Here is a 12,373-nt window from a genome sequence, read left to right as displayed (position 1 = left end):
CCAATCAAGAAATGGTCAAGGATGGTGGCCAAGTAGAAAGGCATATTTCTGCCTAAGGATTACCAGATTGCACTACATCAGTAAGTGCAGAATCTGAAATAGAAAGGGATGATAGTAAGAGAGTATACTGAAGAATTCTATCAGGTAAATTTAAGAGCCGGTTATACGAAGGACACCCCAGAGAAAACAACAAGGTATGTGAATGGTTTAAGGTTAGAAATATTAGATGAAATCAGCATTATTTCCCCAAAAAACATAGAAGAAGCATATCAGAGTGCTATGAAAGCAAAGGAGAAGATCACTAGAAAACAAAATGCTAGGAGAGGATGGGGAACCGACAAAGGAAGAGGACAGTCTTATGGCAGAGGGTGAACTACCAGCAATAGTGAAGAAGGTAGTAGTTCCAAAGCTTCCATGATAGCAGAAAAAGGTGACAGCATGAGAGGTGGTAGGCCATATTAGTGAGGAAGGGGAAATAGTCGAGGCAGAGGAGCTAACTATTAGTGCTACAGGTGCCATAAATGGGGGCACAGATCTTTTGAGTGTCCTGCGGTGGAACAAGCTGGACAGAGGGGTGCGTATGTCGCATAGCTAGAGGAAGCAGAGGCACCTCCCTAAGAAGTAGAAAATGTGCTGGAAATAAGGGAAGCCTTAGTTTTGAACAAGGTGTTGCTGAAACCAGCCAAAGAAACAACTGAAAAAACTCAAAGGAAAGCCTTGTTCCAAATAGTTTGTAAGTCACATGGTAAGTGTTGTAAGCTGATTATCGATAGTGGGAGCATAGACAATTTGGTTGCCACGGAGATGGTGGAGACGTTGGGGTTGAAGCAGTTGAAACACCCCACTCCTTACAAGGTATCATGGCTGCAAAAAGGCCATCAGTTGTTGGTATATGAGCAATGCGAAGTGGAGTTCCATATCGGTAGATATAAGGATAAAGTCATTTGTGATATGATGTCAATGGATGTATGTCACATACTACTAGGCAGGCCATGGCAGTATGATAGGAAGGTAGTACATGACGGGAAGACAAACTATTATAAGTTTGTCAAAGATGGGATCAAGCACACGCTTTTTCCCATCAAGGAGGAAGAGACAACGGGAACAAGTGGGATGAGAGTGTTGTTAATGGGCGGAATTTTTTTTTTTAAAGTAGATTGAAGATAATGAAGTCAGCTGTGTTGTTGTAAGAAGAGCAAAGACGGTGCTGCTACACACAGAGGTGTCAGATTTTCCCACGGAAATTCAGCAGATGCTGCAGGAGTTTAGCGATATAGTGGTGGATGACTTACCAGATAAACTGCCCCCTAAGAGAAGTATAAGTCATCATATTGACTTTATACCCAGAGCAAGTTTGCCGAATAAGGCAACATATCGGATGAGCCCCAAAGATAATGAGGAGATCAGAAAACAGGTGCAGGAATTGCTAGATAAAGGGTTGATAAGGGAAAGTTTGAGCCCCTGTGCAATTCCAACAGTTCTCACTCCCAAGAAAGGAGGAGAATGGCGAATGTGCATAGATTCGAGGGCCATCAACAAGATTACCATCCGGTACAAGTTTCCACTGCCACGGATGGACGACATGATGGACTGCCTGAGCGGGGTAGCATATTTTTCAAAGATTGATTTAAAGAGTGGGTATCATCAGATTCGAATCCGAGAAGGAGATGAGTGGAAGATAGCCTTCAAAACTAATGAAGGACTATATGAGTGGTTGGTAATGCATTCAGACTAAGCAATGCACCCAGTACCTTTATGTGATTAATGAATGAAATGCTAAAAGAATACATTGGGAAGTTTGTAATAGTGTACCTGAACAATATATTAATTTTTAGCAAGACGAGAGAGGAACACTTTCGACATGTTTGAAAAGTGCTAGAAAAATTGTAGTGGAATAAGCTGCTGATAAATCTAAAAAAAGTGTACTTTTCTACAAAAAGAATTGGTTTATCTGGGTTTCGTGATTGCAGAAAATGAGTTGAAGATGGACCCAGAGAAGATTGCAGAAATTTTCAACTGGCCATCCTTGAAAATTCTATTTGAGGTACGTAGTTTTCATGGGCTGACAAGTTTTTACCGAAAAATTATAAGAAATTCCAGTGAAATCTACACACCTATGTTGGATACTATAAAGAAGGAAAGTCATCCTTTTCATTAGACCAAGGCAGCAGAGAGGAGTTTTCAGCTACTAAAGAATAAGATCACAGAGAGACTGATCCTGAGATTGCCAGATTTTAAAAAGCTTTTTTCAGGTTTGCTGTGATGCAAGCGGTACGAACGTTGGAGCTGTACTTAGCCAAGAAGACAAACCTGTTGCGTTTTTCAATGAGAAGTTGAACAAAAGCAGGCAGAAGTATTCATCCTACGATAAGGAATTCTATGTTGTCGTCCAAGCACTGAAGCATTGGAGACACTATTTGCTGGGGAATGAGTTTGTTTTATTCTCAGATAATTCTGATATGTGATGCAACAGCACAAGCTGAATCACAAGCATGCTAAGTGGGTTGAATATTTGCAGAGTTTCACCTTTGTGTTGAAACACATCACCGGGCAGGCCAACAAGGTGGTGGATTCATTGAGTAGAAGAACCTTACTCTTACAGGAGAGTACTATACAAGTGCTGGGCTTTGAGCACTTGAAAGACTTGTATCAAACTGACATGGATTTCAAGGAGGCTTATGAAGAGTGTCAGAATCCTTTGGTGAGGGACAATAGTCCGTGGTTGGACTATAATTTGTAGGAGAAGCTATTGTTTAGAGGAGGACAGTTATGAATTCCTGACTGTTCAATGAGAGAAAATATCATTCGGGAGAAGCACAATGGAGGTATAACCCGACATTTTGGCATAGACAAGACATTAGAGCAGCTCATCCATTTTTATTATTGGCCAAAAATACGAAGGGATGTATAGAGATTTGTGACCAGATGTAAAATGTGTCAGTTGGCAAAAGGACATAGTCAAAATATGGGACTTTACATGCCATTGCCCATTCCAAGTAGACCGTGGGACTCAGTCAGCTTGGACTTCATCTTGGGTCTACCAAGGACACAGTGGGGTTATGATTCGGTGATGGTAGTAGTGGACCAATTTTCGAAGATGGCGCATTTCATCCCTTGTAGAAAAACCAACAATGCCACTCATGTGGCCCACTTGTTCTTTACAGAGATCATCAGACTACATGGTCTACCTAAGTCCATTCTCTCTAATAAGGACGTGAAGTTTACAGGGCACTTTTGGCACACCTTGTGGAAGAAGATGGACACGCAGTTAAGTTTTAGCTCTGCTTATCACCCGCAGACCGACAGGAAAATGGAGGTGGTAAACAGAAGTCTAGGGAACCTGCTACGAAGTTTGATCGGTGAAAATTCGTGAATGTGGGATCGAGTACTTGCCTAGGTGGAGTTCGCTTATAACGACTCACCCAACTACAGCACAGGATACAGTCCTTTCCAGATCTTGTATGGCATGCATCCTCGCGAAGTGCATGAATTGCGAGATATAGGACAGCAGGAAAGATGGAGTGTTGATGGGGAAGAATTCGCTAAAGTGATGAATGATTTGCACGAGCAGGTGAAAATAAAGTTGCAGGACAATAGTCAAAAATATAAGCAGCGAGCAGATTTGAAACGAAGAGAAGTGCAGTTTAATGTGGGGGATGAAACCCTCACGCATTTGCGTAAGTAGCGTTTTCCGAGAGGCGCATATAACAAGCTGAAGTACAAAAAGATAGGCCCCTACAAAGTTCTGCGGAAATTTTTAGTGAATGCTTATGAAATACAGATGCCACCAGGAATAGGCATTTCACCCATCTTTAATGTGGCAGACTTGTTTCCGTACACTGTTGATCCAGAAGAACACAGTACAGCACGGAATACATGGGACACCTAAGATGGAAGTGAGACTTGGATGAGACAAATGCCTTACGTTCAGCCCCCCAAGATCAAGAGGATCCTCGACACTTAGGTGGCCAAGCGAACTCGGCAGAAAGAGTATCTACAATATCTGGTCAAGTGGAAGGACCATCCTATTGAGGACAGTTCGTGGCTTGACGACAGGCAGATAGAGCAGGTGGGTTATTCAATCGAGAAGCTCATGGACTGGAGTCATGATTTGTTCTTCCCCCAAGAGCCTGATGCAAGAGCATCCAACTAAGGGCACCATGATCGGGTGTTGGTCTCCACCAAGGTGGAAAGATTTATCAGTGTTTGGCTTCTTTATGTTTAATTAGTCAAAGCAGAATGTAGGGACTTGTTTTTTTTTAATTTCATTATTAGTTAGGGAACAGTATAGTTAGTTAGGGTCATTGTCAACATTGTCTGTCTTTTAGTGCATAACTGTTTCTTCCATTTAGAACAAAGAAAAAAAAGACATCGAAATCAATTGTAAAATCTTATGTAACTAATAAAAGAAACAACTGAAGCATAACTGTGCACAGTTCAGGTAACTATGGGTAAACAATACAAATATGAATTTTAAATCATTCTGAAGGGTTCAGCATATGAGAACATAAATAGAATACAGAGAATAATTTTCTTTCATTCGAGTCCATTTGTAATAGTCATTGTAATAATTATCTACTTTTTCCCTAATCATTAAATAAACTAAAATAAGCAGATACTGTGCATGCATATCTTTTTCATTTATTTTCTCTCCTAAAGAACAGAAGGCAGACAAGGAAAATTGCACGAGAACTTGCAATACAAAGGTTGGCGAACAACAAACAGAGTCCATGAATGAAAGATCCAGGCACATTTCAAACAGTTCAACCAAGAACGAGCATATAAACGTTGAGTAACAAAATCCAAGATAGAGGTAACAAATACAACTGAATACACTATATTTCTTTTCATTCCAAAAACAAAATATTTGTATACATATGATAGTCCAGGGATAATCCATCGAAGAGCGAAAGAACAAAACAAACCAATAAAACCCTAAGGCGAGGGTATTGGACAACCACCCCCCAACACAGATTTTTACAGTTACAAATTGTGGAATACAAACAAGAGTCTGTACCAACCAACCTAGGTTGCATAACGACAACAGAGGAGTACAAGCGAACAAGAACTGGGACTCTGCCTAACAAAACCGACAGAGACCAACTATTAAAAGCAAAATGACAACAGTAGCAGAGCCTACCGGGACAAAGCTGAAGCGTTTACACTAACCACGCCAAAGAATGAACCCCCAACTTGTGCAATCAAAACAGGGCAACATTGTCAGCCTAGACGAAGAGTAAGGAATAGCAAGAAGCAAACGAAGCATAAGGAATTATCTACACAGTGAACAAATCAATTATTGGAGGTTTAGTCAGGTGGGAGGAATGCAAACCCACTGAGCCACAGTCCACGGTGACATCCTAAGACCAAGGAGCTATTCTTGTTAGAGCCGGAGGAAGACAAAGAGGGAAAATAAATCATGGAGAGATAGCTTACCTGAAGAGAATTACGAGCAAAAGAAGGCCACCATGATTGTGACCTATAGCATGCAAACCCATTAAACAAAATTAACAAGCAGAAGAACCTCCTTAAAATGAGAACAGGGGAACAAATACAAGTTTAACAATTGAACAAGATAGATACTGTAGCCATTTTCTTACACAGATGAACAGAACCGCCACTCTGTGCTTAAGGAACCGAGCCAATAAGTCACCAAGACAAATGCAAGTGCCATACCCACAAGCAGCACAGTCCATAGCTGGCACACGTAGAGCCGTGGCTTATCACCATACATTTGCAGCACGAAACCTTACCCCCAGACCAAACCCTCAGCACAACAAAGTCGCAAGAACAAAAAAATGAAAGAGAGATAATAGAATGCAGGGTTTTGGCATAGAGCAAAGAGCGGGAAACGATAACCAAGGCACATACTTCCAGCACTACAGTAATAAAGTCCAACATAAATGCCATCCAATACAAATCCAGAACCATCTCACTGTTAACCTCTAATCACCGGAGTTAAAAACCAAATCATTGTTTAATTATATAATTTTTTATTAAGCAATCATATTATTGTTAACTATCAGAGTGTGGAATTGCGGGCTGGTCCCATCACATATGTAATTTAAAAATATTTATTAATGGTATATGAGAGATATATTTTTATTTTTACATTATATTTTTAAAGAGTAGAGGTCATTTAGGTTTTTGTGCGAACTTAACTACATATGATAGATTTTACACCATTAATGAATGAATGATATTCAAAATAATAAGATGTTTGTAATATGAATAAATATAAAAAAATTCATATTCACAAACCAAGGTATAATAGAAATTTATGATAGGACCTCTATACCCAGGCTTAATAATGAAATTTTCAAAAAACCATATCCACAAATTATAAAAAGCCAAATGTAAATTATTAATAATCATTTCTATATTGAAATACAAATAATGGTAATTTACAAAATTTAATAATGCATTTAATTATAATTTAAAATTAATATAATTATAACATTCTAAAATTTTATTTTTTTTAATATTTTTATTGTTTTCTACTATAATTTAGCTATATTTAAACTAAGCGGCAGTGACTAGTTACTATGTAGCCTTTGTTTAATGATGTATTAGGTTGATTCCCTCTACTTACCTTATTTTTCTAAAGGTTGTTTCTTCCTCATAAATAAATATAAATAATCTATTTCCCACAATTTTTATTAATAAATCAATGTGTTTATCTGGGCAATTTCTTTTCATAAATATCTAATATAAGATTGCAATTCACAAAAAATAATCCAACATATTTTACCTTTTGTAAAAGCTTTACTTCCTCTTCCTCCATGGTTAATAATGTTCAATATTATATAATAATATATAATATTTGTATTATATTTGTGTGTATATTTCTTCTTTCCTCTCTATCCCCCCTTTGTCTCTGTGTTTATCTCCCTCTTTCTCTCCTTCTCTCTCTCCCCCTCCCTATCTCTTTATCCTCCCTCCATCTCTCCTCCATCTCTCTCTCTCTCTCTATATATATCTATACCTCTCCGTCCCTTTGTATATCTCTCTCTTCTTCCATCTCTCTACCCTAACATCCATATACATGCCTCCCTCTCTCTCTTTGTCTCTCTCTTCTTCCTTCTATCCCTCCATTTATATCTATATCTCCCCCTGTCTCTTCTTCTTCTTCTCTCTCTCTCTCTCTCTCTCTCTCTCTCTCTCTCTCTCTCTCTCTCTCTCTCTCTCTCTCTCTCTCCACATCTATATATCTATCTATCAATATTCCCCTCCGTCTCTTTCTTCCCCTTCTCTCTCTCTCTCTCTCACACACACACACGCACACACACACACACACACACACAAACAATTTCTCTCTCTCTCTCCACATCTATATATCTATCTATCCATATTCCTCTCCATCTATTTCTCCCCTTCTCTCTCTCTCTCTCTCTCTCTCTCTCTCTCTCTCTTCCCCTTCTCTCTTTTTCCCCCTCTCCATCGTCCATCCATATGATCAAGAATTGTCACTCTCGATAACCAATACTATATCTAAGGTTTAATATAATAATACTTATAATGGAGATTATTATTATTATGATATATTTGAATAATAATAATCAATATTATTGATTATTATACCAATAATAATATATAAAGAAATAATTTTTCAATGAAACAATAGTATGGTAACTTTACATTATAGAGGAACCAATTTCTTCTAATCAAATTTGTACCTTTGTGGCTTATATTCTACATTACATTTTGTATTTTGTATTTTACATTTTGCATTTTGTATTAAATTCTCAAGCAAATTTACATATGGGAATGCATGAAACTAGTTTCACTTTTTCTCACTGCAAGAGCACTTATGGAGTAACCATTTTAATCCAAAACTTCATTTTTCTACTACATTGCCCTACTCAGAGAGTATATTTTATCAAAGAACTAAATAATTATCAGTCACATGTTTAGTATCATATACTTTTCAAAAAACATTAAGTAAATAATTTTCAATTTATATCCAAGTTGCACCTTTTTTTGTTACATTTACACATTATATGTAGATATATTCCACATTTTCTTAATTACATTTAACTAGTATACTTAGAGATATTCTTAAGATATAGATTATAAATTTATAATGTTAATTGAGCCAACATATAAATATTAAATGTTTACAAACATTTACACCACTAAAACATTGCCCCATAATGGGCACCTCTAGGTGTAATTATTTTCACTGTTCTTTAACTTATATTTATAATAAGCCCTTTTATTACTTTAAAAATTTAAAGCTAAAAAGTGTTGGTACTTTCATTTTTGTTTGTTTCAACTTTATGCTCTAATTCTATTAAATAACTTTATAGTCTTTAAATGTTTTAATAAGTTTAGTGTCTTGTCATCTTATTATAATGTAATTCATAATAATATGTTTAATTTTAAATATTTTATTTATTAATTTATTGTGATTTGAACAATCCACATGACATGGGTTGATTCTGACCACTATTATTATAACTTTTGGGTGCCTATGTATGTCCTTTTCATAAAAACGAGTAAGCCAAAGGAATTTAAATCTCAAATTTCTTAATTCACAATAATTCATTTTTACGATACTTGGCAATTAAACTATTTTACACAACTTTGATTTTAGATATATTTATTTATTTTTATTTTTATTTAATATTAATAAAATTAATTAAATAAAAAATTTAAATTAATTTTCAAAAAACTTCATAAGAAGTGCTTTGTCACATGAAATACAGGGAAAGTGGTGTTAGAAAATAGAGAGAGATCAAAGAGCGATTACACACAACACAAAACACACACTGTGATATCTTTATCGATCACAACAATTACACATATATAGGACATAAATATCTAACTTGCACACTTCTAGATCATGACTACAACTCATCTATATGAAACAACAACTTATAGATTGACGCTTGGGAACTCTTAATGACAACTCAAAACAACACATGGAATTATTACTTCCAATACCCTCCCTTAATTCTTACATGAAAAAAATTGAAAACACATTACAACAAGGATAATCTTTGTCTGACTAGTCTTCATCAGCACTCACATACACTCTGGAATCTCGCAAGCACCGCTCTTTCACCATTACATCTTTGAGGTATCACTTAACTTCCATTTGAAACGTAACCACCTCTGACCATCGTCATGAACTTTGCAATAACAACAATATTGACACCTAGGATCGTTGGGGCTTCTGCGATAAGAGTCATCTAGTAATGAACCATCCTATGGACCAACCACCATCTGTCGGATATTTCAATTTCGACTATTTTTCAGCTGCTAGGATGGAGGCCTGGATAGTGAATTTGCTCAAAATTTGATCAAAAAAATTGACCTTACTAACACAAGAATTGATGTTTTGAACACTGGGGCTTCCAATTTAAGAACCAGCAACCCTTTTTATAACCAATAAAAACACACAAGAATTGATATTTTGAACACCGATGCCTCCAGTTTAAGAACCACCAACCCTTTTTATAACCAATAAAAACACAAAATAATTGATGTTTTAGACATCGCGGCTTCTAGTTTAAAAACTACCAACCATTTTTATAACCAATAAAAACACAAAAACCAACAACCAAAATGTACAGAGACAAAATCAATGATTTCTCTTTACTGATCTATGTAGATCATATCAAATATAATGACAATAACTTTGCAAATTGGTATTTTCCATCAAATGTGCAGCATTTGGATCTCGATCTTTCAATAAATAATACTACAATATTTTATTAGTTCAGATATATAATGAAAAATGCCAACATTCCACCTACATGTCATAGTTGTACATCTTGAACCATTTGATAATATTGAGAACCACCATTTAAAACATGTAGACATTACTCTCAAAAGTAGATCTACACTAGATCAAACCAAATCTATGTTGATCCATATTTTTCACAAGCATATCTCCTCTTCTTTTACAAAGATTTGTCCACAATGGAACTTCACACAACAACAACAAAACTGGATATTCACAATTCTCCTTTGCATGAAACTATCCACAATCCACACACAAATCAGATATTCACACAAGCAATAGATAAAACACTATATTAAACTAATTTATTTATAAAGGAGTATCATGGCTAAAATTGGATGATTTCATCCCCTCATGAGAGAGTCAAGGCTGAACCAACTTTGGTACCATGTTAGAAAATAGAGAGAGATCAAAGAGCGAGTACACACAAAACAAACACATACTGTGATATCTTTATCTATCACAACAGTTACACATTTATAGGACATACATATTTGACTTCCACACTTATTGATCATGACTGTAGCTCATATAGTTAACACCAAAAAATCATACATGCATTTGTATAATCCAAAAGATGCCAAATTCGTCCAACAGAACGTACAGGTGAAGATTTTCTAGCTGAAGACAATATAAAAGTTCAAAATTTTAATTTCTCCTAAGGTCTAATGTATAAAATTGAAGTGAAAAGTGACGACTATGCAGATTTTCCTTTGATCTTTGTGCGACAGTGCAACATTTGCTTCAAAATTTGTGTGGTCAAAGAAAAGGCCAACTCAACAAATTTAAGACCACTTTCCACACTTGGAAGATGATTCCCTGACATGTTCTAGTTAAGGAAAATCAAATTTGAGTCGCCCTGAAGATATGCAACCCTCAAAGGAATCCTCTTGTCCTACTCATAAGTCATTCTCATTCTTGAACCAAGAGAGGGAAGAGGGATTCAAAAAATTCTACATAAAGAGGCCATGGAAGGACCAAAGAGAAGAAAATGTTATGTTGGACAAATTTCTATTAGAGTAACCCATCATTTCATTGTTGAAGAAGAAGTAGAGCACTATTGTGTTGGCAGAATTGCTTCTTAACAATCCACTAGTCTAGCGTGGAGAGGATTTCACCATTTAGAGAGCCTTGATACTTCTTTGATAAAGAGGAGAAGCTTGCAAAGAGAGTGAAGAAAGGAACCTCCTTGCTGAGGATATTTTAGCACCATAGCTCAAATAATTCTCTTCAAGTGTTTAGTATTCTTCTATTTGTATTCATCTTCTACCACCAACAGTCAATAAAGGGAGCCATTTTCCATAATTGTGTTGACTTGTTTGCTTCATTAAGCATTATTTGTGTTTTTATCTCTTTGTTTTATTTTATGTTTTTATATGCATTTTTTTCACCATTTGCAATACTTTGTTTCTTCATGCTTATCCACTAACACCAACCAAACTGTTTGTATTTCTTTCTAGGGAATAACCAACTACTAAGAAGGTATTTGATGTACTCCATTGCTACAAAACCACCACAACAATATTGGTGACTCCACTGTTGTCTTTTATTTACTCTAACAATTGTGTTTGCAAGACCCTATGTTTGCAGTATCACTTCAAAAGGCATTCAACATCTCTCTGGAATTTTTGTAGGGCCTTTTGGACCTATTGGTGGCCAAGAAACTTGCTTCTTCATATTTTTTCTGTTGACCGCATGAATTTCTTACAAATAGACACATAGGCTGCAATTTTTTCTTAGATAGACATGCAACTGTGTCTGTGCATGGAAAAACTCGCATAGTTTCCGGAAAGCAAAAAATTCCTTGTAATTTCACTTTTTTCAGGTGATTGGCAGCCTTTAGTGAATTACCTTCACCTTCGCAATTTTTTTTCTAGTTAGTTTAAATTACTTAATTTCTTTACTAATCACATTTAGTATAGTTATTATATTATATTTATTTTATCTGCAATTCTTACATAGCTTAATTAGGGGAAAAGTAAGTGGCCAAATTCCAAATATATTTTTCAATCTATTTTGCTAGTTTTTGCAAATCACATAGCTTAATTAGTAAAGGAGTAAGTAGCCCATCATCCACAAATCCTTTTACTAAACAAAGCATTTTTCATTTCATTAGTTTTGGGACTAGGGCCAAGTGTCATTACAGAAAGTAAGTATTCTATGCTTCCCTTTCATCTTTCAGGCGAACCTGGGCTAGCATATGTGTCAGACTAGGAGGTAACTCCTCAAAAACAATTCGTTGATATTCATTCAGGTTGGTATTTATTATATACATGAGGGAGACACTATTCATTTCATCTCTCGGTGACTATTCATATTTTCTATTATTTATTTACATCAATTTCAGTTATTCACCCAATCTTAATGATTAGGTGTCAACATTCCCCCCCTTAATCTGAAACGATGTTGGTGAGTCCAAGCATCGTTCTGAATATTTCAAGCTTTTCTCTTCCAAGCGCTTTGGTGAAGATGTCTGCAATTTGCTCATTAGTGGAACAATGGTGGAGATGGATTGTTTTGGCCTCAACATGATGTCGAATCAGATGATATTTAGTATTGATGTGCTTCGTTCGATCATGGAACTTTGGGTTCTTGCCCAAGTTTATTGCTGAGGTATTGTCAATC

This window comes from Pinus tabuliformis, chromosome 9 (assembly GCF_031772625.1).
Source record: "Pinus tabuliformis cultivar Carrire ecotype Pingquan chromosome 9, CPIR1, whole genome shotgun sequence".
Taxonomy (NCBI): Eukaryota; Viridiplantae; Streptophyta; class Pinopsida; order Pinales; family Pinaceae; genus Pinus; species Pinus tabuliformis.
The sequence above is the reverse complement of the archived record's forward strand: the minus strand, read 5'-3'. Positions refer to the sequence as shown.